This window comes from Schistocerca cancellata, chromosome 2 (genome assembly GCF_023864275.1).
Source record: "Schistocerca cancellata isolate TAMUIC-IGC-003103 chromosome 2, iqSchCanc2.1, whole genome shotgun sequence".
NCBI lineage: Eukaryota > Metazoa > Arthropoda > Insecta > Orthoptera > Acrididae > Schistocerca > Schistocerca cancellata.
Genome location: NC_064627.1, coordinates 1,110,667,136 through 1,110,671,327, shown reverse-complemented (window position 1 = coordinate 1,110,671,327; position 4,192 = coordinate 1,110,667,136). Strand labels below are relative to the sequence as shown.

At 51.4% G+C, this 4,192-nt stretch overlaps 1 non-coding gene across 1 annotated transcript; it reads left to right on the top strand.

The window, feature by feature from the left end:
* The first annotated feature begins 241 nt into the window (after positions 1 to 241).
* On the top strand, positions 242 to 316 carry Trnat-cgu (transfer RNA threonine (anticodon CGU)). The gene has a single exon. It is a non-coding gene; the product is annotated as a tRNA-Thr (tRNA).
* Positions 317 to 4,192: the final 3,876 nt, after the last annotated feature.

Here is a 4,192-nt window from a genome sequence, read left to right as displayed (position 1 = left end):
GTCTTGGTCGGGCACACATTTTTAATCCACCAGGAAGTTTCATATCAGCGCACACTCCACTGCAGAGTGAAAATCTCATTCTGGAAACATCCCCCAGGCTGTGGCTAAGCCATGTCTCCGCAATATCCTTTCTTTCAGGAGTGCTAGTTCTGCAAGGTTCGCAGGAGAGCTTCTGTAAAGTTTGGAAGGTAGGAGACGAGGTACTGGCAGAAGTAAAGCTGTGAGTACCGGGCGTGAGTCGTGCTTCGGTAGCTCAGTTGGTAGAGCACTTGCCCGCGTAAGGCAAAGGTCCCGAGTTCGAGTCTCGGTCGGGCACACAGTTTTAATCTGCCAGGAAGTTTCATATCAGTGCACACTCCGCTACAGAGTGAAAATCTCATTCTGGAAACATCCCCCAGGCTGTGGCTAAGCCATGTCTCCGCAATATCCTCTCTTTCAGGAGTGCTAGTTCTGCAAGGTTCGCAGGAGAGCTTCTGTAAAGTTTGGAAGGTAGGAGACGAGGTACTGGCAGAAGTAAAGCTGTGAGTACCGGGCGTGAGTCGTGCTTCGGTAGCTCAGTTGGTAGAGCACTTGCCCGCGAAAGGCAAAGGTCCCGAGTTCGAGTCTCGGTCGGGCACACAGTTTTAATCTGCCAGGAAGTTTCATATCAGTGCACACTCCGCTACAGAGTGAAAATCTCATTCTGGAAACATCCCCCAGGCTGTGGCTAAGCCATGTCTCCGCAATATCCTCTCTTTCAGGAGTGCTAGTTCTGCAAGGTTCGCAGGAGAGCTTCTGTAAAGTTTGGAAGGTAGGAGACGAGGTACTGGCAGAAGTAAAGCTGTGAGTACCGGGCGTGAGTCGTGCTTCGGTAGCTCAGTTGGTAGAGCACTTGCCCGCGAAAGGCAAAGGTCCCGAGTTCGAGTCTCGGTCGGGCACACAGTTTTAATCTGCCAGGAAGTTTCATATCAGCGCACACTCCACTGCAGAGTGAAAATCTCATTCTGGAAACATCCCCCAGGCTGTGGCTAAGCCATGTCTCCGCAATATCCTTTCTTTCAGGAGTGCTAGTTCTGCAAGGTTCGCAGGAGAGCTTCTGTAAAGTTTGGAAGGTAGGAGACGAGGTACTGGCAGAAGTAAAGCTGTGAGTACTGGGCGTGAGTCGTGCTTCGGTAGCTCAGTTGGTAGAGCACTTGCCCGCGAAAGGTAAAGGTCCCGAGTTCGAGTCTCGATCGGGCACACAGTTTTAATCTGCCAGGAAGTTTCATATCAGCGCACACTCCACTGCAAAGTGAAAATCTCATTCTGGAAACATCCCCCAGGCTGTGGCTAAGCCATGTCTCCGCAATATCCTTTCTTTCAGGAGTGCTAGTTCTGCAAGGTTCGCAGGAGAGCTTCTGTAAAGTTTGGAAGGTAGGAGACGAGGTACTGGCAGAAGTAAAGCTGTGAGTACCGGGCATGAGTCGTGCTTCGGTAGCTCAGTTGGTAGACCACTAGCCCGCGAAAGGCAAAGGTCCCGAGTTCGAGTCTTGGTCGGGCACACAGTTTTAATCTACCAGGAAGTTTCATATCAGCGCACACTCCACTGCAGAGTGAAAATCTCATTCTGGAAACATCCCCCAGGCTGTGGCTAAGCCATGTCTCCGCAATATCCTTTCTTTCAGGAGTGCTAGTTCTGCAAGGTTCGCAGGAGAGCTTCTGTAAAGTTTGGAAGGTAGGAGACGAGGTACTGGCAGAAGTAAAGCTGTGAGTACCGGGCGTGAGTCGTGCTTCGGTAGCTCAGTTGGTAGAGCACTTGCCCGCGAAAGGCAAAGGTCCCGAGTTCGAGTCTCGGTCGGGCACACAGTTTTAATCTGCCAGGAAGTTTCATATCAGTGCACACTCCGCTACAGAGTGAAAATCTCATTCTGGAAACATCCCCCAGGCTGTGGCTAAGCCATGTCTCCGCAATATCCTCTCTTTCAGGAGTGCTAGTTCTGCAAGGTTCGCAGGAGAGCTTCTGTAAAGTTTGGAAGGTAGGAGACGAGGTACTGGCAGAAGTAAAGCTGCGAGTACCGGGCGTGAGTCGTGCTTCGTTAGCTCAGTTGGTAGAGCACTTGCCCGCGAAAGGCAAAGGTCCCGACTTCGAGTCTCGGTCGGGCACACAGTTTTAATCTGCCAGGAAGTTTCATATCAGTGCACACTCCGCTACAGAGTGAAAATCACATTCTGGAAACATCCCCCAGGCTGTGGCTAAGCCATGTCTCCGCAATATCCTCTCTTTCAGGAGTGCTAGTTCTGCAAGGTTCGCAGGAGAGCTTCTGTAAAGTTTGGAAGGTAGGAGACGAGGTACTGGCAGAAGTAAAGCTGTGAGTACCGGGCGTGAGTCGTGCTTCGGTAGCTCAGTTGGTAGAGCACTTGCCCGCGAAAGGCAAAGGTCCCGAGTTCGAGTCTCGGTCGGGCACACAGTTTTAATCTGGCAGGAAGTTTCATATCAGTGCACACTCCGCTACAGAGTGAAAATCTCATTCTGGAAACATCCCCCAGGCTGTGGCTAAGCCATGTCTCCGCAATATCCTTTCTTTCAGGAGTGCTAGTTCTGCAAGGTTCGCAGGAGAGCTTCTGTAAAGTTTGGAAGGTAGGAGACGAGGTACTGGCAGAAGTAAAGCTGTGAGTACTGGGCGTGAGTCGTGCTTCGGTAGCTCAGTTGGTAGACCACTTGCCCGCGAAAGGCAAAGGTCCCGAGTTCGAGTCTCGGTCGGGCACACAGTTTTAATCTGCCAGGAAGTTTCATATCAGCGCACACTCCACTGCAAAGTGAAAATCTCATTCTGGAAACATCCCCCAGGCTGTGGCTAAGCCATGTCTCCGCAATATCCTTTCTTTCAGGAGTGCTAGTTCTGCAAGGTTCGCAGGAGAGCTTCTGTAAAGTTTGGAAGGTAGGAGACGAGGTACTGGCAGAAGTAAAGCTGTGAGTACCGGGCATGAGTCGTGCTTCGGTAGCTCAGTTGGTAGACCACTAGCCCGCGAAAGGCAAAGGTCCCGAGTTCGAGTCTTGGTCGGGCACACAGTTTTAATCTACCAGGAAGTTTCATATCAGCGCACACTCCACTGCAGAGTGAAAATCTCATTCTGGAAACATCCCCCAGGCTGTGGCTAAGCCATGTCTCCGCAATATCCTTTCTTTCAGGAGTGCTAGTTCTGCAAGGTTCGCAGGAGAGCTTCTGTAAAGTTTGGAAGGTAGGAGACGAGGTACTGGCAGAAGTAAAGCTGTGAGTACCAGGCGTGAGTCGTGCTTCGGTAGCTCAGTTGGTAGAGCACTTGCCCGCGAAAGGCAAAGGTCCCGAGTTCGAGTCTCGGTCGGGCACACAGTTTTAATCTGCCAGGAAGTTTCATATCAGTGCACACTCCGCTACAGAGTGAAAATCTCATTCTGGAAACATCCCCCAGGCTGTGGCTAAGCCATGTCTCCGCAATATCCTCTCTTTCAGGAGTGCTAGTTCTGCAAGGTTCGCAGGAGAGCTTCTGTAAAGTTTGGAAGGTAGGAGACGAGGTACTGGCAGAAGTAAAGCTGTGAGTACCGGGCGTGAGTCGTGCTTCGGTAGCTCAGTTGGTAGAGCACTTGCCCGCGAAAGGCAAAGGTCCCGAGTTCGAGTCTCGGTCGGGCACACAGTTTTAATCTGCCAGGAAGTTTCATATCAGTGCACACTCCGCTACAGAGTGAAAATCTCATTCTGGAAACATCCCCCAGGCTGTGGCTAAGCCATGTCTCCGCAATATCCTCTCTTTCAGGAGTGCTAGTTCTGCAAGGTTCGCAGGAGAGCTTCTGTAAAGTTTGGAAGGTAGGAGACGAGGTACTGGCAGAAGTAAAGCTGTGAGTACCGGGCGTGAGTCGTGCTTCGGTAGCTCAGTTGGTAGAGCACTTGCCCGCGAAAGGCAAAGGTCCCGAGTTCGAGTCTCGGTCGGGCACACAGTTTTAATCTGCCAGGAAGTTTCATATCAGCGCACACTCCACTGCAGAGTGAAAATCTCATTCTGTAAACATCTCCCAGGCTGTGGCTAAGCCATGTCTCCGCAATATCCTTTCTTTCAGGAGTGCTAGTTCTGCAAGGTTCGCAGGAGAGCTTCTGTAAAGTTTGGAAGGTAGGAGACGAGGTACTGGCAGAAGTAAAGCTGTGAGTACTGGGCGTGAGTCGTGCTTCGGTAGCTCAGTTGGTAGACCACTAGCCCGCGA